We start from the raw sequence: 25,212 nt of genomic DNA, 5'->3' as shown, positions 1-25,212 counted from the left end.
GCTGAGGGAGACCCATGTCCGACCTATGATCACAAATACTGTACGATAATAAAGTTGTGCTACTTTAAACCATGAAGTTTGTGGTAATTTGTTATGGCAGCAACAGAAAACTAATACAATATTTTTATTGTTTTTTGTCATATCATGTCTTTTGAGTTTGTAATTTAAAGTGTTCTCTTTATATCTGTGAAATGATTTAAAATGATAGTGTATGTGAATGTGTGTGTGTGTGCGTGTGTGTGTGTCTGTGTTTGGGTGGTGGTGTTATTTCTAGTTTATTTCTTCCTTGCCAAAATAAAATATAATTATCCTGTGTTAATCCTCTAATTTGAATTCTCCACTCCTTCTGCCTTACATGTATCTTTTCTTCCTTTCTTCCCTTTCCTCTTTTTTTAAAATTGTGTTATGAAATTTAACTGTTGACATATAGAATAAAGTCCCTGCTTGTTGTCCATGATGCATTCTATGTATGGCTCTTTTAATCAGGTCCCTCCTTCCAGTTGCACACCCACCCCCAACTCTTTACTTTATCCTCTAATACAGTGAATCTCAGACTTCCCAGTGATCATAATTCCTCTGGTACTTGTGAAGATGCACACGCCCACTTCCCACCATGCACCTGCTGAATCAGCATCTCCCAGAGAGGGATCTGAAAATCTATGTATTTAGCAAGGCATACAGTCATTAGTTAATTATGAGAAACACCATTTTATTAGCAGCACCAAACCTAATATCCCCTGTATGTGCTATGCCCTCCCCACAACCCATTCATGCCTCTAATCAGGTCTCCTTCTGCTAGAATTCCCTCACTCCTCTCCTTCTTCCCTTTCTGGTTCCTTCCCTGACTTTACCAGGCCATCTTCTCTTCCTAATTGATGTTATTTGATCCAGATTCTCACTTCCTGCGAGTCCCCTAGCTGACCCGCTATCTTCAAATCATGTGGAGCGTTCACACAAATGATGATGGCTGCATTTACCATATTGTCCTGTAATCATCTGTCAGTCTTTCTTCATCAGCAAGATTGTGTCCTTGGATGCAGGGATTGTGCCTTGCTCATTTTTCTCCTCTAAGACACAGCAAGTGCTGAACATGTATTAGATGCTAAGCAAGTGCTTTCAAGAGGAATGAGTGAAAGAATGGTCACAGGAATGAATTAAGTACTAAAGGCATCACATAATGAGCTAATTCTCTACTTTCTCTTTTTTAAGCACCACTCTCCTTTCAGTTAATAGCCTAAGGGGATTCAATTTAGAGAGCCTGTCACAAATGTCCATATGAGAAAGGAAATCTGGCATGTGGGGTTTCTGGGTTAGAAAGAAAGAAGTCATGCTATGCCAACTTTACCTTCAAAATGTATTTCACTTATTACTAAACACTTCTCACAATGCCATGGACAGCATGCTGGTCCAAGTGTCTGTCATTTCTTTGGCCTCCCAGTGGTTCTTGAATATAAGAAGCACAGGGGCTTTTGCCCTGGCTATTCCCTCTGTCCTAGATAGTATTTATATATGGTGGTATATGTATCATGGCTCAATTCCTCTTGGAGAGGGTTTGCCTAAGTGACCTATCTCAAATATTGCTCCTATCACAAGTGGTTTAATTTACCCTGCTATATTCTTTATTTTCTCTATAGTGCTTATATAGGATGTATATTGTATATTTTTTTCTATCTTGCTAATAAGAATATAGGTTCCATGAAGGCAGAAATTTTGTCTGCTGTATTCACTGTTCTATCCCCAGGACTTAGAGTCATTCCATGTATACAGCAGGTGGTCAGTACAGATCTGTTGGATGTTGAATACGGGTATGGCAGAATATTCCAGTAGAACCAAGCAGCCTAGTCATTACATAATACAAGGTGCGATGCATGCATATGCTCATCCCACCCAGCACACGTCAGACATCTTAAGGTGGCATTTTAAATGCACCTTAATTTATATCTGCAATTGCTAAGACACAAAAATTTAATGAATATTTTCTTCCATTTTTTTACGTCTATTTCCTCAGAAGGCATGTGAGATTTTGCCTGTCCGTTGTTGCCGTCGTTTCCCCTTGTTAAAGTAGTCCCCCAACCTACTGCCCGTTGCAGCCTGAGGGAACAAGGCTGGGTTTTTGTGGATGATGGTGTCCTAATGCAGGTCCACCTTAGTTTTTCCTATTCCTATGGTGATGCTGCTGAAGGCCAATTAAAAATAAACAAATTGGGGCGGGCACGGTGGCTCACACCTGTAATCCCAGCACTTTGGGACGCTGAGGTGGGCGGATCACGAGGTCAGGAGATCGAGACCATCCTGGCTAACATGGTGAAACCCCATCTCTACTAAAAATACAAAAAATTAGCCGGGCGTGGTGGCGGGCACCTGTAGTCCCAGCTACTCGGGAGGCTGAGGCAGGAGAATGGCATGAACCCCAGAGGCGGGGCTTGCAGTGAGCCGAGATCGCACCACTGCACTCCAGCCTGGGCGGCAGACCGAGACTCCGTCTCAAAAAAAAAAAAAAAAAAAAAAATAGTTAGAGGTGTGCCCTGAGCCATTGGAGTGGCAGGCATGGAAATCTCATTTAACTTTTACAACAGAGCTATTTGTTCCTTGTCCAGCCTCCTCCAGAACGCCGTCTTGTTTTGAATTCCTGGAGTGGTGTGGGGCAACCATCTGCATGATGTGACCCCACGAATTGTTTTTCAACTGCGTGGTATCTCTGTTATATCAAGTCTAGAACTTTGCTAACTTCAGGCATGATATTATCCTCCTACCTAGGAGTCTCTCACTTCATTTTGCTCATGCCCTGGAGGGATTTCTGAACTCTGATCCAGGTTTTTTTTCCCTCACCTTGAAGACTTTTTTTTTTCCTTCTAATACTATAAATGTAGCAATTGTAGTCTTGTCTCTTATATGTTTATTTCAATTCTTTGTTTTCCCCAGTTTTTCTTTTCTATCTTTGATGGCTCGAGATTTTTTCTAATCCGCAAGAATAAAATATATACTCCAGCGACCACTGTCATAGGCTACGTGGTTTTCTGTTTTGAGGTTTTGAGTTACATTTCTGTTGCTTCCTGGTCAACTCTGTAGATCTCATGGCCCTGATGACATGGTAGTCACCGTGTCGTAGGTATCCTGTTCATTTGCTGGGCAGGAACAGCTGTCAGACAGTACATTTGATGGCTTTTCACAGAATCAGTCCTGCCTTTGAAATTATATTCTAAAAGCTCTTCGATGTCCATATCCACATTTCTTTGCCTGAAAAGAGAATAAAAGGAAAGAAAAAATATGTTGGGTATATCAAAACGCAACAATTCTTTCTTCCCTCACCCATCCTTTCCCTCTCCAAGTGCCCTGTCCACAGGAGATACAATATGGACATGTGCTTTGAACTCATATGGCTGGAAAGAATAGAAGGGAAGTGGACATAATCTTGCCTGAGACCATGGTTATCACAGGGTGAAAGCAGGATGAATCTGGGCTATCAGAAAACCCAAAGTCAGTGTATGCTAATCTAAGGTGACTAACCTGTCCTAGTTTTCTTGAGATTTTCGCAGTTTTCACACAGGAATTCATGTCTTGAGAAAACCAGGATGATTTATCGCCATCAGAATCATTCAAACACAACTCTAAGTGCCTACTCTGTGCCCAGCATTGCCCTTCAGGTAACTCGTGGTTTGGTCAGCCAGTCCCGTAGCCTGTCCTCATCTGCATTTGTCTTTCTTATGTTACCATAAACCTTTAGAGGTTGCCCTTGTGTTAACAATTTCACATTCATGCCTGGGCTTGGTCGTCCTGAATGTTTGACCCTGTTAATTTTATTTTATTCTCTGACACAACCTTGGGCTGCCATAAACCCAAAATGAAAATGCTGTTTGGAGTCACAATGAAAATGGAATGTGAGAAGATTCTAGAGAAAATAAAATAACCCACAGAACAGAAGTACGGAAGGCAGGGGTAGCAAGGAGGAGCTGTGCCATGTCACGGCACGCAGAGAATGCCCATGGATTTTCACAAATGCTGTTAAAATGTGAAAAGCAGGTGTTTCTTTTTTCTTCAATCTGAGCTTCAAGCTAATATGGGCATTCAGCTAAATCCCTCGCGGGTCCTGAAACAGTATGTGATTTTGGATTTCAAAGGTAATTATTGCTGAATTCATTGTATGGCCAGTGCACCTGCCAGGTAGACATTACAAAAGAGCATGCAGGGGGCCACCAAGAGAATTTGGAGGACAATTTCTCCATCACAGAACCCCTTTGAAAGCCTATTAAGGCATCAAATGCCAGGAATGGAGTTGAACATATTCATAATACAGTTAACAATGCAAATGAAGCAACAGTTCCAGGTCAGAGAAAACGCCGATGCTCACCTGAGAAATTCGGGCTCCAGTGTATTGTGTCTGTCCTGCAGTTGACTCACAGTGAGTTACCTTGTAGAAAAGTGGCATATTTGCATATTTATATCCTGGCTGGGATAAGCAAGAGAAATACATGTTCTGGCTTTCTGAAATGAAATTGAGAAAGAGGGGGCACATATTGCTCAATATGCTCATTTATTCATTAAAAATACAAGTATGAACATCTCCCAGGCCTTCACTGGGCAACTGCCCTTGGGAGAAAATAGAGACAAATAACAATAATAAAAAGCCAGCAGCCCTGTCCTGATGGAACTTAAGATCTGGTGGGAGAATCAGAAATAAATGGAATAATTACCCAAGTTAATATAAAATTGCAAATATAATAAGACCCTCAAGAAGAGGTACCAGGATTTCTGAAAGCACAGAATAGAAGAATTAGAACCAGTTGGGGGCTTCCCTGAGAAACTGAAATTAGGCTGAGGTGGCAGTGTTCACACTTGCTCACTGCCTAACCTGGGACAGCACTGCCGACAGCTTGGCCTGCATTTCTCCAAGTCTCCACGACTAATTTTGTAGGTAGACATTGTCCTTTCACACCCTCAATGATCTTATGAGAAGTGTTTAATAACCTTAGGAAGAATACTCCCCCATTGTCAGTAACCGTAATGGGAATGGCCCATCACCCTCAGTAACCTTAGGAGAAATATCCTGTCACAATCAGTAACCTAAGGAAAAGTATTTTATTACAGTCCTAGAATAGAGGCTCCCTGAATGACCCCTCTTTTGTACCTCTGTAACTATTCCTATACTGCAAAAGTCCAAATCCTGCATAGAGTAGCAACTCACATATTAGTCAGATTAATGTATTTATTCCCACCCTACAGATTTGAAAAATGTGGCCTAGAAAGGTTAACTAGTGTGCTGAAAGCCATATAGCTAGTAAGAGGCAGAGCTGTGATCACTACCAAGCTCTCTGTGTCCAGAATAAAAGAGAGTGCGTTCAGATTAGAGGGCACCGCAAGAGCCTCATGCATATTCCTGCAAAGGACAAGGATTTGCTGCCTTTCCTGTATATCCCTAAAGAGAAAGAGCTTCAACTCCTCCTTCTGGTCATGTGTATTTCCCCTGAAAGCAGAACCTAGGCAGTGTCTTTCGCCACATGTTGGCAAATGGTAGAGAGAGGGCTGTTTTGCTTTGAGACACGAGCTCCCAGAATCGCCTGTCTTGCTGATGAAAGTACAGATAAGCCTGTCAGATAAGCCTCCTGCTGCAATGACTGAGGTCTCCAGCTCTGGATTGCTTGCTGTGGACAATTCCTCTTGGAAAACCGTGTAAGCACCTTTTGAAAACCACACAGCACTGAGAAGCTTCCTTCCAGCAGAAGCACAAAAACTGGAAACCTTGAGGCTTCACCCACGTGGATTAAGTAAAATGTTTTAAATGACTCGGAGGCTACTTATAAAAAACAATTTACATAAATTGATGTTCTATTCGAGGAGGGTGGAGAGGGTGGTTTTAATTTTTTCAGAACTTTCCTTTCAGTTTTAATAGTGGCCGTGGCCTCGAAGAAGCAACTCCTTTTGATAAAACATGCTTGTAAATTTATTGAGACAGACTGCAGTTGACCCTATTTCAGGCGAACCTCTGGGGCCTCCCACATACAGCCGTCGTGAGTGCCGAGGATCCTGGGATTTGAGTTGCTGGAGGAGTCCATTCTCCATGACTCATGCTTTCTGGGCTCTGAGATGCTCCAATTCATTTCTGAGTATTTAATTTCTAAAAGTATTCAAGGTTTTGTTGAAGATCTAAACAGTGCTTAGAAATTTTTACCCTGGTTTACCTTGTTGAAAATGAACCTGGGAGGACTGAGGTGCAAGCATACAACAATCACACACACACACAAAAGACAAATACTAAGCTCATCAATGTGGCCCAGACAGGAAAAATGTCATAAATATAAAATCGTAGATTATAATGTGGTTACATATATTTACTTATTCTATTGTCCTTGTTTTTTTAAGAGGTGATAAATGAATATGGTAAATATTTTAAACAGATTAAAATTATTTTCTAATTAGAGATAATTCTCTCTTCTTCTCTCTCATGTCAGCCAGTTTTCCATTTACCCTCTGAAAAGATAGCAACATAATGAATTTCTTCTAGACTCTTCCAGAAATATGTTGTCCATTTAAACATATATTTTCCATCCTCTCACATATACTTTTATACATGGATATAGTATGTGGACAGTATTATGCATTTTGATTTTTAGTTAATAATAAATCTTTTGAGGTACCCACTTCAATAACAATAATAATACCAACAGCAGCAAACAAACCCATATAGAGTATGTATCTAAACCTGGCACTTTTCTAAATTCTTTTCAGATAATCCCTGCATCTTCTGGGAGAGGTGCAAGTATCAACCAGTTGGAGACACAGGGAAAGGGTGGTATAATTCAGAAAGTGACTTGAACAAATTTACACAGAAGGTAGTGAAGTGTGATTCAAATTCAAGCAGTCTAGACTGTGCCCCACACAACTCTGTAGCATAACCTTGCAGTATGAAAATGATGCCTCTCATGCAGGTATGCCTTATTCTTTTTAAGAGCTGCATAATATTCCTTTGCATGGATGTATCATTGATTTATTTTGTTCACTGTTAGTGATGTCTTAGACTTTTTCCTACAATTTGCCATTGTGAGCAATGTTTCAATCTTTGAATATTTCACCACGCTTTTGAACCCATACTAACCGCACATATTTGTAAAATCAATTAATCAATTTATAGTAGTAGATTTATGGGCTTTTTAAACACCAAAAGCTTATTTTCTTCCTACTAGTAGGGAGATATGGATGGGATTTACTGAAACAAGACATATAATGCATCTCTATTCTTGCTGCCAAATCAAAATGGCCCCATCAAAGTGCAAGTGCTCACTAAATATTCATTAAATGAAAGAATCAAATAGAAAAAGCTGCCATTTAAAAACATTATCACAATGAAAATATATGTTGATTTATAAGATCTCATTAACTTCATGCAATTAAAGCAACCATTATCCTCATTTTACAGCTCAGGGATATGAGATCCAGTGACTTACCCAAAGTTTTGAAGGAAAGATGTAAAAGAGCCATCTCTGAACTTCTGCCCTTGGGGATCTACATACTCTTTCCACTAGTTCTGACCTTAGCAGGTGTTTGACCCAGGACTTGCCCTACTTGGCTTCCATTTGTATAGAACTAATGCCAAATTTCAAAAGAAAATATTACATGCCATAATCAATAAAAACAAAATATCAAACATGTATTATGTGGGAAAGACTGAGATAAATACTTGGCATTGCATTACCGCAATACTGTTGGCAACCATCCTACGAGCCTCATGCAATCACTGCTACCGATTTGCAGATGAGAAAAAGAAAACTAACGCTAAGCAAAGTTTAGTAACTTGCCCAATATCACAAGAAGTAGTAAGTGACAGAGGAAGACTTAGCTCACATCTGAGTGTCTCCAAATCCCAAATCCCAAAGCCTCATGCTCTACTTTTTTACTGGAAGTTAAAATAAATATTATGACAGATACCTTTTGAAAACCTTAAGGATGATATGTATTGGTTGTACTGATTCCTGAATGCATCTGTATTTCCTAAGGCTTTTCTGTCCTTTATTTTCAAGAGTCTTCCGTATACCTCTTAGGGAATCTGTCTCAGCTAGTATTATAATGAGAACTATCATATAGCAAATATTAAGCTGCTTAATAAATAACTACATATTTTTTAAAAAATGACAAACTCACCAGAATTGGCCTTTACTTAATAATCACAAACACCAAGCTTATGAATATTTCATGCTCACTCCTTTCTGCTGAGAGTGTGAGCATCCTGCATTTCTATAGCTACAGATTATGCAGGGAGCAATGGAAACCATATGTTTTGTGTGTTTTCTTTAACAATTTGATGATGGAAGAACACCTGGCAGCGTTGGAGATAATGTAAGAAATGGTCGCCTTTTGTTATTTGAGTGCTTGAAATAAAAATCTCAAATGGCAAATTGTATTCCAAACCACAGTAATCATAGAAAACAGTACAGAAAGGTATACATTTTAAATTCATAAATCTAAATGAGTCTATCTGCAAGTAAGTAAACGTTATTCAATTTTCCACAGCAACTACCCCATCAACACTATCACCCAAAACACTGATGACATGGTACTGCTCAAATGTTGGAAACTTTCAGTTTTGAGTTCAATTGTTTCTTTCTTTGTTCCTTCCTTTCTTCTTTCAATCAATGAATGTTAGAGTTGTTTTTAAGTGATCTCAAGAAGTACACAGTTCAATGAATATGAGGAGTAAGAAACCTAAATGAAGGATAGGAAGACAGAGAAGTTTTCCTCCAAGATGGAATGTTTAAATCTGGATGAGAGGATTGGTAAGAGTTTACCAGGCAGAAGGGTGGAACTCAGAGGAGTTTGCAGGCATGGGAATAACCCACAGAAAGAAGCAGGTACTTTCTAGAAATCGGAGGGAAGCCAGAGTGGCAATTGCGTAGTGACAAGGGGAGTGGCAACAGGAGGTGGGCAGAAGCAGGTAACGCAGAGCCTTGTAAAGCATGATAAAGAGTTTGAACCTTCGCCCAAGAACAGTGAGAAGCCATTGAAGGGTGTGAAGCTAGTGAGATACGGAATCTGACTCAGGATTGTCCAGATTATTCTGGATGAGGGGAGACAGGAAGAGGAAGGGAGAGAGGTAACTTAGTACATAAGTGCAGTAATTCAGAGAAAATATTATGTTGGCCTGCAGACCTGGTCCGGAAGAGTGACAAGTGAGCTGGAAAGAGGTGGGCGGACTGGAGAGATATTACAAAAGTGAAACATACAGACAAGAGTGATTGGTCAGGTGTTGGCAGTGAAAGAGGAAGATGTCAAGACTGACTTAGATATGCATGACTTGACAAGCTGCAGACATGGAGATCCGTTTTGAACTTCATGACATTATGTGAAAATTCTCTATTTTCTCTCCTGGGAATATTTAGCAAAAAGAAAAAAGCCTGTAGACCATTTTCAAATTGTGCTTAATCAAGCCAAGACTTGTGCCCACCTCTTCAGGGTGAGGAACGCCCTCTGTGTTCATTTTACTGCTCTATTTTCAGTGCCTGGTGTAGCGTAGGGAGGAATAGAGTAGGTGTCCAATCATGAGTCTATACTAGGAGATGAGATGTGTTCCTAGCTGGGTTATAAGAATCTTGAGGAGGAAGGCTTCCCTGTCTTTATCCTCCATGTTTTTCTGTCCTTCTTTATTTCCTTCTAAACTTTTTCCTAAGTTACTCATTTGTGAGTTATTTTACAGAGTTAAACAAATTGATACTAAAGTCCATATGGGAAAACAAATATTATGAATAACCAGAAAAAAAATAACAGAAAAGAAAGGTGTTCTTTCTTTTCTGAAAGAGAGTAGCCCTAGAGTAGGGCTGCAGGTTGAGTAGCCCTAGAAGACATTAAAACACACTATAAAGCCACTATACTTAAATCAACATGGTTCAGGTACATGAATAAACTGACAGACCAGTGCAATAGAAGAGAAGACCTACAAATAGTCCCAAGTATCCATGCAAATTTATTATATAACAAAGGTAGCATCTCAAAGCATTGAGGTAAAGAAGAAAATTTTAATAAATGGTGTTGGGGCAACTGGGTAGCCACTTGGAAAAAAAGTAAAATCAGGTCCATATTTTACACTATATACGAGAATAGACTCCAAATAACACCCAAATTTTTTAAAGTGAGACTATACAAGTACTAGAAGAAAACATGGGCAAACTCCACTTTAACCATGGTGCAGAGAAAGGCTTTGTAATTATGACTGCCTATCCAAATGCAATACAGGAAAAGATGGATACATTTTACTAATGAAAAAATAACTACATGAAAAAGCAAACAAAACAAAAATGAAGTCAAAAGACAACTGAAAACTGGGAGAAAATATGTACAACATATGCTACAATCGAAGCGCTAATATAGGCATTTTATATATATGAATAATTCTTAAAATTTGAGGTGCAAAAAGAAAAAAATCGGATTTTTTTAAAAATGAGGGATGACAGGAACAACTACGGAAACACACAAAGATGCAAAAATGTTCTTGAAACATATGAAGGACCAATCACTCATAGTTTGAGAAATGAAAATAAAAATACTGACATGCAATTTATCACCTAACAGACTGGCAAAAATTAAACGTGTGTCAATACACTCTGTTGTTGAGGCCACGGGGAGACAGGAATTGTCACACTTTGCTGATGGGAATGCCTAGCAGTGCAACCCCTCAAGAGAGGAATTTGGCAAAATCTAACAAAACTCCACATGCCTACAACTTTTGCACTGCAGTTCCCCTTCTAGGAATCTACCCTGAAGGTACATTCCCAGCAATATGAAAACAGTATACACTGGGTTATTCATGGCAGTCTTGATCATAATGCAAACATTTGGAAACAACCTAAATGCCCATACATAGGAGAGTACTTGAATAAACAATGGCACATCCACAAAGTGGAGTATTGTGCAGCTGTAAGAAGAATGAGGCAGAGTTCTACAAACTGACTTGGAGTAATTTCCAGAATATACTGTCAGGTGAAAGTAGCAAAATTCAGAAAATTATCTACAGCAAATTCTCCTTCATGTAGTAAAAAACAGGCTATAAAAAATATACATTCATCTGCTCATGTGTGCAAAAGAAATGCAGGCTGGATAAACAAGAAATTATAGATTGGTTATCTCCATGAGTTGGGTGGGAAAATGCTGGAAAGGAGAATGAGAACAGGGTAGCAGGAAAATGGAGAGGAGACACTTCTCTAAGTATAACTTATGGTATTGTTTTGACTCCTAGAATCTTGCTAATGAAAAAAAACACACACACACACAAAAAAAAACATATAAGCAAAAAAAAAAAAAAAAAAAATGGAACCAAACATACAAGAAAAACCAACAGGATGTGAGAGGAACCCAGCACAGAATACAAATAGGAATACATGAAGCTAACTGTCGGACAAATGAATAATGTCGCCTCATTGAAGGGGGTGAGGAAGAAAATAACTCACCGAAGTAACTTTAGAAGACAGAACTGTGACTGGCTGTCATAAGGCTAAAGGCAAAAAGAAATGTTGAAACATGCTGGGCTGTAGTTTGTAAATCTGTTTCTCACAAAAGTATGAGTAAGCAATTCAGAAATACTCTTATGTATGTAGTAGGATTAAATAAATAAGTAAATAGATTGTAGATAATGAGAGCCAAGTTTCTCACTTCTAAAGAAAGAATTTACAACTTAAGAGAGAAAGGAAAGGAAGAAGAAGAAGGAGGTGGAGGGGTAGGGGAGGGAGAACGAAAGGAAAAGAAAGACTCGCAGATTACCACACTTAAACTTGTAACCCCATTCCTAACATGGGAACTGCCCATTCCTTTTCCCTATTTTGCTTTTCTAAATAGTATTTATTACTTTTCAAGTACACCATAAATACTTACCACAATTGACTGATTGGTTGATTGCCTGGCAATTAATTTCCACAAAGCAGAGATTATTGTCTGTTTTGCTCACCTTTCCATTCCTAGTACATAGAACAGTGTCTTTATAGAGTAATAGATGCTTAATAAATATGTGTTAAATAAAACATAAAATATGCTTTATTGCTTTTTTCTTTCCTGTTTATTTTTTACAACTCTGTATGTATATGTACACACACATATATGTGCATATGTATTTGTGTGTGTGTATATATGCATATTTGTTTGCCCATATATAATTTTCTCTAGAGATCCAGAAATTATAAGTCATCTTTCAAAATCAAATAGGAAAATGTTTCCCAATTTTAGAATACATCAAACACTTCTGCAATATGCTAAATGCCAGATCCTGGGCTTTCATTCCCATAATCTGATTTAGGATGTGTAATATAGGGCTCAAGAATTTACATTTTAAAAATAAACGTTTTGGATGATTCTCATCTAGGTTATCAGTAGGCTACAGATTGAGAGCATCAACTTAGCTAGCTGTTGATGGGCTACTCAGTAGAGGACTGATCCCAGTCTGTGTGGTCAGAGCTGGGAGAGAAAGGGAAGACCCAGACCTGACAGCAGTGAAGTATATCCACTGTCAGTAGGGAATGGGGAATAAATCATTCCAGGCAGAGAAAGAGGCACTGGTATAGCTTCAGAATGGACAGAGGGAGGGAGAACATTCACAGACATAATGTCCATAGGGGCATAATGGCAAGTTCTCTGCAGGTGAAAGTACGGATGACAGAGGTGCTGGGCTAGGGGACAGTGTCCGGGAAGCTTTGTTGTTGGGGTGCAATGAAGAGCATGCGGGAAGCATCCATCTGGGATGAGAGCACACTGGGAACGTCTAAAAATGGAAAGCAGGAAATGTGGTGAAGGTCTTCATGTAAAGGGGTGGTCAATGCTGGAGAAGCCCATAGTTGGTCTTAATCATGAGCCTTCAGGTTTGGAAAGATGCTGATGCCATTCCTGGTGGTGGGCAAACTCCAAAGGGATGTGTCCATATGTGATTTTGGAAATGAGACTGGCAGGACTGTGAAAAACCAGACAGAGCTAGAAATATCTTCAGAATTTCAACATCATCTCTCTCTCAGGGGCAATTTTTTTCTATCATTTTCTAATAACAATATCATACATAGGCATACAATGAGTATATTTGTTATAAGACAAAATGGGACCTGATATTATTAATAAATAAAAACATCTTAGGATGATTAAATTTTTTTAAAAAAAATTACAGAATTAAGTTAAAGAAAAGAAGTGTTTTCCCACAGTAGTTGGCATGAGATAATCCAAGGGTCAACAAATTTTTTCTGCAGGGACAGTAAGTAAATATTTCAAGCTTTATGGACCAAGAGGCAAAATCAAAGGCTATTATTAAGTACTTTTATCAAAACAGAGATAACAGATTTTGGCAAAAAAAATTGATAAAATATACAATATGAAAATAACAATTTTGTCATTAAACATTATTAGTAAGGTATTAAAGTGAATTTTTTATAATATGCAACTAATAATTACAGAAATATAATTTTTGGGGGGATAGCATTTTGCTTAATTAGGTTCAAAGTCAGTGTTCCCTGTCATATCAATTGCATGTGTTCCCATGTATGATCCCTTCTTAGTTCAACAAAAATAGGGAGCAAGTGGGATTTTGCCCTGGTGCCATAGCTTGCTGACCCCTTATCTGATCCATACCTACCACTGATCTGACCCATGCCTACCCCCTTGAAGCTTATCATATTGGGCCGAGTGTGGTGGTTCACACCTGTAATCATAGTGAGAGGTGACAGCATGCTGGCACTCCTCACAACCCTCACTTGCTCTCAGTGCCTTCTCTGCCTGGGCTGCCACTTTGGTGGCACTTGAGGAGCCCTTCAGCCCACCACTGCACTGTGGGAGCCCCTTTCTGGGCTGGCCAAGGCGGAAGCCGGCTCCCTCAGCTTGCAGGGAGGTGTGGAGGGAGAGGCGTGAGCGGGAACCAGGGCTGCATGCAGCACTTGCGGGCCAGCTGGAGTTCCGGGTGGGCGTGGGCTTGGCAGGCCCCCCACTGGGAGCAGCCGGCCGGCCCTGCCGGCCCCGGGCAATGAAGGGCTTAGCACCCGGGCCAGCGGCTGCGGAGGGTGTACTGGGTCCCCCAGCAGTGCCAGTCCACCGGCGCTGCACTCGATTTCTCACTGGGCCTTAGCTGCCTTCCCGTGGGGCAGGGCTCGGGACCTGCAGCCCGCCATGCCTGAGCCCCCACCCCCTCCATGGGCTCCTGTGCTGCCTGAGCCTCCCTGACGAGTGCCACCCCCTGCTCCGTGGCGCCCAGTCCCATTGACCACCCAAGGGCTGAGGAGTGCGAGCGTATGGCGCGGGACTGGCAGGCAGCTCCACCTGCAGCCCCGGTGCAGGATCCACTGGGTGAACTAGCTGGGCTCCTGGAGAACCTTTATGTCTAGCTCAGGGATTGTAAATACACCAATCAGCACCCTGTGTCTAGCTCAGGGTCTGTGAATGCACCAATCGACACTCTGTATCTAGCTGCTCTGGTGGCGCCTTGGAGAACCTTTATGTCTAGCTCAAGGATTGTAAATACACCAATCGGCACTCTGTATCTAGCCCAAGGTTTGCAAATTTTCTTTAGTGACTTGTGGTTTTCTTTATTTTTATTTTTTTATTTTTTATTATTATTTTTATTTTTATTTTTATTTTTAAAAATTTTTTATTTTATTTTTTTTTTGAGACAGAGTCTTGCTCTGTAACCCAGGCTGGAGCGCAGTGGCGCAATCTCGGCTCACTGCAAGCTCCGCCTCCCAGGTTCACGCCATTCTCCTGCTCAGCCTCCCGAGTAGCTGGGACTACAGGCACCCGCCACCACGCCCGGCTAACTTTTTGTCTTCTTAGTAGAGACGGGGTTTCGCCTTGTTAGCCAGGATGGTCTCGATCTCCTGGCCTTGTGATCCGCCCGCCTTGGCCTCCGAAAGTGCTGAGATTACAGGCGTAAGCCACTGCGCCTGGCGGTTTTCTTTTACTTTACCTATAGTTACTGTTACTCACACTATCCTATATTGTTTTCTTTAGGTAATTTTTTGTTCTATGAAATCAATGCTCTGATGAACTTGTGTCTTGGTGTGTTAACCATCTCGTCTCACTGGAATATAAGTATCATAAGGGCAAGGACATGGTTTGTCTGGTCTCCTACTGTCTGCACAGGGCTTAGAATGGTGTCAAGCCCAGACTGAGTACTTAATTAATAATTGTGGATGAATGATTAAATGAAAACTAGAGCCTTTGCAGAGTAAGAGGTAGAGACACATTTTTGTATCCCGAAACCCTCATTCCAGAGCTCTTCTCCTATACAAAATGAAAGAATAATCTGTGTGCTATTTTCTTCTCTGCCATTCCCTTAATGGGATTGAAATGTAAGTCTTTGTTTCTTAAAATAACTTTTTAAGGTTACAAAGACTTCATAGTAAATCTTCCAAATCCCTCCAGAAACTGGAAAAGTTTAGTTCCCAGTATCTAGCAGTAAACTAAGGGCAGTCTATGGATGCTTAGTGGTGATCAACTATAAATATTACGACGTACTATTTATGACACTTAATATTCATTTATGATATTATGTTATAATATTTATACTGTCAAAAAAGGTTGTGAACTTTGAAGTAATCCTGGTAGATGACTTAATCTGTTTTGCTAATTACCAGCTGCCTAACTTTGTGCAGATTACTTGCTCCTCTGTACCTCAGGGAAGCAAAATAGGGCAAAATAATAATGCACTTTTAGATGGTTGTGATGACTAAGGATTAAGCAAATTGATATAAATACCACATATATATATATATGGTTCTTATATGTATGTTTATATATGGTGTTTTATATATATGTTATATATATATGGTGTTTTATATATATGTTATATATATATGGTGTTTTATATATATGTATAGAATAGTCCTTTGTATATAGAAAACACTCCTTGAATATTAACTGTCATCATCACCATCATCACCATCATCAACCATCATTATCATTACATAATGGTCACCAGTTGTGTAAGGCCCAAGTAACTATTTATAAAATTAAAATCTCAAAGTTTACAAAGGGTTTCTTTAAACATATAGGAGATGTCAAGGCTATGCTTTGAATATTCCTCTTACTTGTTTGCATTATAATAAGCTCTCTTGAGTGGGAGAGAAAGAGAAAAATGATCAACTTTCTGCTGGAAATGGTGCATAACCCTGAGTTTGAATGTGCAAATGCATTACTCACGTGAATGTCATTTATCATATGTGTTGAGGTGGGGTGGAGAGGGAGTGTGTTAAGTGCTGCTTCTTTTGACCATAAAATTCCAGAGGACAAATTATGTAAAGTCTCATGGAGCTCAAGAGAGTGTCCTGCCAACCAATGAACATAATAAATGTTGTTGATGCTGTAATGAAGACACTTAACCTTCTGACAAAATGACTTCTTTCTTCAGAAGTTTCCTTTAGGATCAAAGGCTTCCCTTGAAGGTGAAGGGGATATATGTTTTTACTGAGACTTATAAATTAAGTGAAAAAAATTCTATCTGAGTCAATGAAATACTTTTGTTTCATACACAGAGGCACTCATCGGCTCTGGCACATTCTGTTTCATATGCAGCACCTGCTGGAAATCTTTTAGTATAAAGCACAACTTTTTTTTTTTTTTTTTTTTTTTTTTGAGACGGAGTCTCGCTCTGTCGCCCAGGCTGGAGTGCAGTGGCGCAATCTCGGCTCACTGCAAGCTCCGCCTCCCGGGTTCACGCCATTCTCCTGCCTCAGCCTCTCCGAGTAGCTGGGACTACAGGCGCCCACCACCACGCCCGGCTAATTTTTTTTTGTATTTTTAGTAGAGACGGGGTTTCGCCGTGGTCTCGATCTCCTGACCTTGTGATCCGCCTGCCTCGGCTTCCCAAAGTGCTGGGATTACAAGCGTGAGCCACCGCGCCCGGCCTAAAGCACAACTTTTGTATTGATTTTCCTCCCACCTTCTTAAACTTCTTCTTCTATGTACTTAATAAGTGATGATAAGTTGGTAAAATCTTAACACAAATTAAGGACATGTAATGATCAGAAAGATAACTGCAGTCACCGCTTTTTGTGCATATAACCCACACCACAGATAAAAATATTAACCACAGTAGTTTTCTTATGGAGATAGTAGTAAACATAGCCTATGCTGGGCCGCAACACCCTTACATCTCAGTGGCTTGACCATAAGAGCTTATTTCTTACTCATGCAAATTCTACTCTATCGCTGTTCTTTTCCAAGGCCTCTCTCTTCCCATGCTGACTCAGAAATCCAGACCCTTCCTTTCTTGGGACTCCACCGTCTTGTCATGTGCCTTCCATGGTCACCACTACAGGGGAAGACAGAGCCTGTAGAAGTTACATCCATTCTGTTATGCTTCCATTTGCTTAAAACCATTGGCCAAAGCTAATCACAAAATCCTGCCAAATCACAAGACTAAAAAAAAGTTTTGGAGAAGGGTTACATAGATATTCAGTGAGCAGTAGAGCATGAAGATACAGTTACCAAAATGTATTCTGAGAAATGTGAGGGACATGAGGTATTCTGTAGGAAAATATGAAAGAACAGTAACGTTCTACTAAACAAAATACTGTTGATAATATGATGCTTTAAATTCCTTCCTTGGAGATTGTTAGTGCCCACTGGCAGTTTTGAGAAATGATGCTATAAAAAGCACGGTTATCTTTATTTAATTCAGTTTTTTTTGTTTGGTTTGGGTTTTTTTTTTTTACAAATTTGATTGACCATATAATAATTTCTTTTCATAACACCCATGAACCTAATGTCCCATTGAATCCACAGCAGGCATTTTGAAATACTGACAATAAAAACATAATGGACACTTAATAAATATTTGACGGATGAATGAAAAGTCACTTTTCAGACTCAGGGATGCTTCTGCACCAAATTTTGGAGAACAAAATTCCGTACAACACCTGCATTACAAGTTGAAAAATGAAAATCCTGGGTCAAACACTACCTTTTTCTTGCAACATGCTACATAAAAATGTTGTGGGTTTTTTGTTTTTCTCTGCTGACTTGAGTGGTTTTTTGATGTCATCAGCTACAGCTCATCTGCCCAAAATTTCACAGTGGAATCATCAGGATTTATGCTCAGCATGCGCAATCCACTCCACACCTCTTTACACATGGGAATTTTGGGATGGAACATAAATACACCATGTTATGGAGAGAATAAAAATAATACCTTGGATAAGCCATGCTTTAAATGGTGTTTCAGGCTAAAAACCTCACAAACCATTGCAGCAAGCTTCAGCAGCAGACAGCGCTACTTCTACATTCCACATAATCCAGTTCAGCGAGGCCTTGAGCAATGCACAGGCGTCGTAACAGCAGCTAATGGTTTGCCTTGGGTCCAGAGAGTGTCTGGTTGTTGGCAGCAAACCACAGAATCCAGGAGCAGAAAACAATATGGAAGCAATATTATTTTCTATCTAATTCTCTATAATCCAGAAGGGTGGTTATGCTGAATGATAACACACAGAGGAAAGATTAAATATAATAACATAATGTTCATGTTCTGCACCAGAAGTTATTACTTTTGGCACCACAGAGGCAGATGGCTGGCACTGGCCATTGCCAGGAGGTGTTAAGTGGGTAAGTGGTGCAGAGGAATAGAGTCATCTGTGGGGAAAATGACAGTAATGAACTGCTTGTAATGGTGTGAAAACTCAATGAATTTGATTAAACACAGATTGCAAAACTGTTTCCTGGACGACCATTGGACACACTCATTTACACTGAAATGTGCTCTCTCCCGGATACAAGTCTGACAGGAAAACCACTGCTGCTTCTGCTGCCAATTTGTTAAGCATTGTGACAAGAGGAGCGACCGAGAAGATGGAAAAGCCCTGTCTGCCTAGTGCCCTTCAGTCAGTAGGATTGCTGGCACAGGGCTGTCTAACTGTGCTGGAAGGTGTTTTAGAAGGGGCAAGGTCAGCATAATCAGAAGTCATCTTGGCCTGGGGAACACATTTGTAAAAGTTTTTGTTAGATATTTATGTTTCCAGCAACCACATTATTTGTATTAGATTAAGTAGTATATAGTTAGTTAGTTAGTTAGTTTGTTTGTTTGTTTGTTTATAGAGACGGGGTCTCACTTTGTTGCTCAGGTTAGAACTCTTGAGCTCAAGCAATCCTACTTCGACCTCCCAAAGTGCTGGGATTACAGGCATGAGTCACTGCTCCCGGCCCAAGGCAGTTGATTTAACGTGGATAGAAATATGTCAATGTAGTAGTGACAGAGTATTCACATGTATAAAGTTTGAAGCCTTATAGAGAGAACACAGAATGGGACAGGATAAGAAAGCCTTATAGTTCAGGATGGTGTACACCAAGTCTGGTTATAGGACTCGTACTAGTATGTCGACTCTTCATTACTGTTCATAAGAAAAATACAGAAATAGAAAGTAAGCATTTAGAAATGTTCATAGCAATTTGACAATTCTGTGGAATGTAATACTAAATAAATGGAGGTTGTGTTGTTTGTGCCTTTTAAAATTTTTATTTTTCTAGCAATTCATTTTTATTATACCTTACAAAAGTATTGTTCTGTGATGGATTGAGATTTTAACAACAATGATCTTCCACCACAAACAGTTTGAAAAGCAATGCATTGGGATCATAGAGGCAGTTTTCATCTGCTTGTTTTACAAGATTACTTTAGGCAAATTATTAGCCTATCTAGATTTTGAATTTGTCAATATTTGATAACTATCCGATTATATCACTATTATTAAGTAACTATATACAGTATGAACCACTTACATAATCTGCTGAGAAATTACCAAAATATTTAGATGACCCATTCCTACTCTTTCAAAAAGCATACGAGCTGAATGGTCAGTTAAGTTCAATGTCTTGGAAGAATTAGTAGATTATATAACACACAGACTTGCTTCATTCCTCTATTTAGTTCATGCAACAAATATCTGTTGAGCACCTGCCTTGTTCTAGACATGATTTCAGCTGCTGAGATTGCACAAGTTAACAAGAATTGCAAGGATTCTTGCCCATATGGAGTTTGTATTCTAACAAGGGCTACAGTCAATACAGGATGGTTATAACACATCCTGTAAACTGTACAGTATATTTCAGATTGAAAAGTGCTATGAAAAAATTAAACCATAGCAGGGAAAGTAAAGAGGGCATATTTTAAATGGTCAGGTTGAGCTTCAAGATTTTTTTTTTTTTTTTTTTTTTTGAGACAGAGTCGTGCTCTGTCGCCCAGGCTGGAGTACAGTGGCGCCATCTCAGCTCACTGCAAGCTCTGCCTCCCGGGTCCACGCCATTCTCCTGCCTCAGCCTCCCAAGTAGCTGGGACTACAGGCGCCCACCACCACACCTGGCTAATTTTTTTTTTTTTCTTTGTAGTAGAGATGGGGTTTCACCATGTTAGCCAGGATTGTCTCGATCTCTAGCCAAGACATAAAAGAGGTTAAGTTAGTCATGTAGATATGTGGGGGAGAAATATTCCAAGTAGAGATAACAGCCAGTGCAAAAGCCCTGCACTGGCAAGTATCTAGTATATTTGAGAAGCAACATAGAGGTCAGGATGGCTAAAAGAACAAGAGAAAAGAGAGCAGAAGAGGACAAAAGCATTTAGAGTCCAAGTTGGCTATTGAAGGAGTCAGTTTCTCTCTCTGAGTCTGATGGGGCCATTGCAAGTTTGAACAGAGGACTGGCATGGCTTTACTTATATTTTAAAAGATTATAAAGCTATTACGGTAATCCAGGTAAAAAGATGCTGACAGCTCCAAAGAGTGGTAGCAATGGAGATGGTGAGATGCTGGGTTTATTTATTTATTTATTATTTATTTATTTTTTTGAGACTGAGTCTTGCTCATTCGCCCAGGCTGGAGTGCAGTGGCGTGATCTCAGCTCACTGCAAGCTCCATCTCTGGGTTCACGCCATTCTCCTGCCTCAGCCTCCCGAGTAGATGAGACTACAGGCGCCCACCACCACGCCTGGCTAATTTTTTTGTATTTTTTAGTAGAGACAGGGTTTCACCATGTTAGCCAGGATGGTCTCGATCTCCTGACCTCATGATCCACCCGCCTCGGCCTCCCAAAGTGCTGGGATTACAGGCTTGAGCCACCATGCCCAGCCATGATGCTGGGTATATTTATAAGGCAGAATCAACAGTTTTTTTTGACAGATGGGGTAGAAGTTGCGAGGTTGAGAGAGAGAAAGATAAATCGAGGAAACTTTCAAGGTTCTAGGCCTGAGCAACGGGAACAATGCAATCATTTAGGATGCACCAAGCTGTGGGTAGAGCAGATTATGCAGAGGTGTCAGTAGATTGCAAGTTTTGCCTGGGATGTGTTAAGTCTCATTTGTCTATTTAGATATCTAATTGTCTCAAGATGTCAAGCAAGCAGTTGGAATCCAGAGTTTGCAGGTGGTAATAAATTTGGGAGTTGTTGGAAATACATAGAATTTAAAGCCGTGAAACCGAATGAGATTATGAAGGGAACAAGTATAGATAAAGAAAAGGACTAGAGCCTCAGATCTGAGGCACTTGGACATGAGGAGGTTACGGTGAAGAGGAGGAACTGGGAAAGGAGAATCAGACAGAGTGACCAGTGGAACAGGGGAGGTTATAGAGTGTGGGGATTCAGAAGCCAAGTGAAGAAAGCGTTTCAGGGAGGAAATACTCATCAGCTGTGTCAAATGCAGCCGGTAGGTCATGTTAGATGAGGACTGAAAACTGACCTTTGGGTTTATAAATATGAAGTTGTTGATGACCATGTACAGATGTAATAGTTTGTGAAATGATAAAGACAAAAGTCACATGGAAGTAGATTTAAAAGAGAATGGCCAGAGATGAATTGCAGACAGGGAGTAAAAACAAATATCTTAAGGAGTGTAGAGTACAAGGGGGCAAATATATGGGGGCAATCATTGATGGCAGCAGTAGGGTCAAAAGAGATTTTGTATAAATTTGTAAGAGAGTTTATTCTAGGGAAAAATATCAAGAAAGTAACAGTACAAGTCAAACAGAGGTAAGATAGACACAGAGGTGACGCTCACATGAACAAATTTTGGAGACTAAGTAATGCAGCTGTTAGAAGTGGACATAGTCACAACACAGAACACTTTTAAAGCAAAACAGAAATCACTGTGTGAATTGCTTGTCTGATTTCAAGGGCTACACTTTTCTAATTCTGTAAGTGGTGCTTACTAGGAAAATTGCACAGGCATTTGTTTGCAAATGCAAACTCTTTTGTAATCATCATTGAGCAATTTGTACAATCACACATTTCTTCAAATGATAATTAATACTGACGCTTAAATACCAAATTGATAGGCTTTCTTGCTCTCTCACAAGCTATTCACATTCTAGCTGTAATTAAGAATCAGGAGAGAGCTCTTTAAGGTAATGGGTGCTAGATAATTTTATGTAGTCTCTACTGCCTTCAGTTTCATGTCAATATATTAGATAGGAGTAAAAGCAACAATGATCTTTTTTTGTATATATATGTATAACATATACAGATGGTACACATATTTCAATATCATAATACTTATATTGTCATCTAAGAGGCATAATACAAAAGAAAAATTTTAGTCACTCATGTCCCAGGGCGTTACAAAAGTTCCTGATCGATGGATAGATAGTTTCCCTTGGTCATTCAGGGGTCCAGGTTCCTTACCTCTTGTGGCTGTGCCTTCCTTTAGGGGTTTGGAGAACGCAGATCTTCTTCTTGTCTGCTGTGGCCTGGAAGTTACATATTTTACTTCTACTCATATTTCATTAGTAACAACTGGTCACAAGGCATCTCTTAGATGCAAGAAGGCCTGGGGAATGCAGTCCATATTCAGTCAATTCAGACTCTTCCAACATAATTCTATACTATGAAAGAAAATCCTGCCACTTTTTTTTTTTTTTTTGGAGACAGAGCCTCACTCTGTCGCTCAGGCAGGAGTGCAGTGGCACAGTCTCAGCTCACTGCAACTGCCATCTCCTGGGTTCAAGCGATTCTCCTGCCTCAGCCTCCTGAGTAGCTGGGATTACAGGTGAGTGCCACCACACCTGGCTAATTTTTGTATTTTTAGTAGAGACAGGGTTTCACCATGTTGGCCAGGCTGGTCTCAAACTCCTGACCTTAGGTGATCCACCCGCCTTGGCCTCCCAAAGTGCTGGGATTACAGGTGTGAGCCACCGCACCTGGCCAGTCCTGCCGCTTTGATGGTCAACCAGCTATCTGCTACAAGGAATGAGCTTTTCAAGGACAAAGACAATCAAATCACTGTCTGATTTTCTTTGCCTAGATGGTATTGAAAGAGTTTGCAGTTCTTCTATTAAAGGAAAGCAAAGGGAAGAGATATAAAAATGTTCTAACATAACTTAATCTGTGATAAATTAGAACACTGAGAGTAGTAATGAAAGTTAGAAATGTTTGTTTTATTTTGTCTTTACAGAATGTATCAGCCTAGAAATCTAAAAATGAAGCATGAATCCTGTCATAACCTACACCCCACAACTAGCATCGTTTATATATGTAGAGCCCATGGCATTTATTGCTTTCTTATTTATAAGATCATATTAGTAACTAGTGGCAGTGATAAAGACCAGTCAACATTAACACCATTCAAAATAATAATAACAAGAAAAATAATGTCTTTGAAGAGCAGCTAAAATCAAACTTGGATTGGAGACTAGGAAAACAATCAGTCCTCATCATAGTTGTAATCATATAAAACATTAAGTAAGTTGTCTTCACTTTAACAGTTTAATCACATCATATACTCTTCATATAGGGATATTCCTTTGAATTACCTTGTGGCTCTCTGTTTACATAAATATATTATTAGCTTATGTTTATATATTTAGCTTATACAAATATATATTTTTATATATTACCTACATAAGTACATGTCTATTTATATATCATATATAGCAAATAATATATAGTATATTTAAACATCATTACATTTGTGGTCTTTGCTTTTGTGTGTGTGTGTGGGGGGGTACTTTTCTTTATTTAAAGGCATAGCTTCTCAATAAAGATGCATACATGAGCTCAAGAATAAATCTTCATTGAATAACGAACTGAATCCTTGTACCTCAGATGTCCCATTGCTCTTTCTTTGACTTACATATTTTGGGGTCTACAAAAATAGACAGCCATAGTGAAAGTTCAAAGTCACTAACAAGTTAAAAAGGAAAATAAATCTTGATTTTTTTATGACCTTTGCAAGAGGTATGTGAAACTTAGTAACCAGATAGGTCATTTTTCATTGGCCTTTTTCTTCCAGAAAATTGTCATTCTTAAAATGTACATTTGAAAACAATCCTAGCTATTTTAAATAATGCCAAAATAAATAGGGGAGTTCAGATATCTCTTTAAGATACTAATTTTATCTCCTTTCAATATACATCCAAAAGTAGGATTGCTGAATCACAAATGGCAGTTCTATGTTTAATGTTTTTGAGCAGTCTCCATACTGTTGTTCATAATGGTGATACCAATAGATACAATTTTTAACTGTCAACTGCACCTCAATAAACCTGGGGAAAAATAATCTCTATGTCAGCATCGGTTCAATATTGAAAAGTCATTTTATTCTTAAGAAACATCATAAGAGTACACATACTGGAAAAAGAAAGAATAAGTCTGTTTCTTTATCACTGCATTGAGCAGAATGCAAAAATTATGCTTGGTAAGGGAGGTTAACTGAACCATACAACTTCAAAAATATTTCAACCTCAAAATGTCGTTAATTGCAAATGAGTTGCAAATGTTCCACTTACAAGTCGAAGGAGTATTGGACAAATGTTCAGTAAATGTTTGTTCTTAATGATTGTTTTTATCTCTTCAGTTTGGCCCTCCAGATCTCCTTTCCAACTTTCTCAACACAATTATCGTCCCAGGAGTGGGGCCTGGAGACAACAGCCTCCTTTGACCTTTGACTCCAGGTTGCCTTTGGCCAATGAGAGCCCCAGCAGGAGATTAGAGGGGAGGAGGTGAAGGGGCAGGCTTGACTTCAGCTGGAGCTGCCCTGCAGGACTGCCTCAGGCGGGGTGGACCCTGCACTAAAGGTCACAGGACCTCTCAAGGCTACACCCATCCCATCCAGGAACCACTCCTTTCCCTTGATTCCTAAAACCTGGAGGTGGTAACAGCTTTGCTGTGATTAGCCAGCATAATGCCATCTTCCCTGTGGTTTCCTTGTACCCTGCCCACACCTTTCCAAGCACTCTCATATTGAGAGTGCCAGCTATCACCTCAAGCCAGGACCCTGACTGATTCAAAGATAAAAAT

General features: G+C 39.7%; 2 long non-coding RNA genes across 2 annotated transcripts; one reads left to right on the top strand and one right to left on the bottom strand.

Annotated features, from left to right (window-relative positions):
- Positions 1-1,206: 1,206 nt before the first annotated feature.
- LOC129474229 (uncharacterized) lies at positions 1,207-8,049 on the bottom strand. The gene is made up of 3 exons (XR_008654493.2): positions 7,921-8,049; positions 4,349-4,482; positions 1,207-3,237 (listed from the first exon to the last, which is right to left on the bottom strand). It is a non-coding gene; the product is annotated as an uncharacterized lncRNA (long non-coding RNA).
- LOC129474230 (uncharacterized) lies at positions 3,915-7,643 on the top strand. The gene is made up of 3 exons (XR_008654494.2): positions 3,915-4,118; positions 6,724-6,923; positions 7,412-7,643. It is a non-coding gene; the product is annotated as an uncharacterized lncRNA (long non-coding RNA).
- Positions 8,050-25,212: the final 17,163 nt, after the last annotated feature.

Source organism: Symphalangus syndactylus, chromosome 24, assembly GCF_028878055.3.
Source record: "Symphalangus syndactylus isolate Jambi chromosome 24, NHGRI_mSymSyn1-v2.1_pri, whole genome shotgun sequence".
NCBI classification, from domain to species: Eukaryota; Metazoa; Chordata; class Mammalia; order Primates; family Hylobatidae; genus Symphalangus; species Symphalangus syndactylus.
Note: the sequence above shows the minus strand (reverse complement) of the source record. Positions and strands in the feature narration are given on the sequence as shown.